This window comes from Dipodomys ordii, unplaced genomic scaffold (genome assembly GCF_000151885.1).
Source record: "Dipodomys ordii isolate 6190 unplaced genomic scaffold, Dord_2.0 Scaffold9, whole genome shotgun sequence".
NCBI lineage: Eukaryota > Metazoa > Chordata > Mammalia > Rodentia > Heteromyidae > Dipodomys > Dipodomys ordii.
In genome coordinates, this window is record NW_012267225.1 from 24970791 (window position 1) to 24971545 (window position 755).

Sequence of the window (755 nt, forward strand, 5' to 3'; positions counted from 1 at the left end):
GGAGGGGGAGGGGGAGGAGGGGAGGAGGAGGAGGAAGAGGAGGAGTCGTCGTCAAACTGAAAGCCAGGGCCTGAAAACAGATAAGGTCAAAAAGCAACACTGACTGCAGAAGAAATGGCTTTACAAGGAATTTTTAAGTAACAATTTTCAGAAGCACAAGAGACTAGGGCAGGCATAATTTGCCTTCACCTTTGTCATGAGGGAAGGGGAAAGGATTTGGAACAAGCTGACACAGAAGCAAGAGTACAGGAACCTCTCCCTGACCCGCCTGCCTCTCCCATGTCCAGCATCCACTCTGAGGACCCTGGAAACTCTTGAGTGACCAGAGCCTGATGTTTTTGGTAGGGACTTGGCCTCTGTGTCAGAGCAGGAATACCTGCTCCCTGTTTTTCTGTGGATTCCCACATGGCTTATTGTCACAAATCCAATGTAAACAAAGTGTGAAAAAAAATTAGGAGTCTCCATCTCTCCACAATAGAAGCACTATAGCTGAGCACAGTGGGAAACTCCTGTCATCCCCAGAAACACGGGGAAGCACAAGTAAGATTATCAAAGCCCATGCTAGGCCTGGCATAAAGATTCTACCTCAAAAATAACCAATGCATGGCTCAAGTGGTAAAGACCCTGATTAGCAAGTGTTAAGACCTAAGGTTCAATCCCCAGTATAATAACAAAAAATTACAACCATCTTTATCCACAGATGACATCATGCATATAGAAAATGCAATCAAGCCAAATAGCTATTAAAATTCATA

General features: G+C 44.8%; 1 pseudogene; it reads left to right on the forward strand.

The window, feature by feature from the left end:
• LOC105980429 overlaps positions 1-178 on the forward strand; it is a 185356-nt pseudogene extending 185178 nt beyond the window's left edge.
• The last annotated feature ends 577 nt before the right edge of the window (positions 179-755 follow it).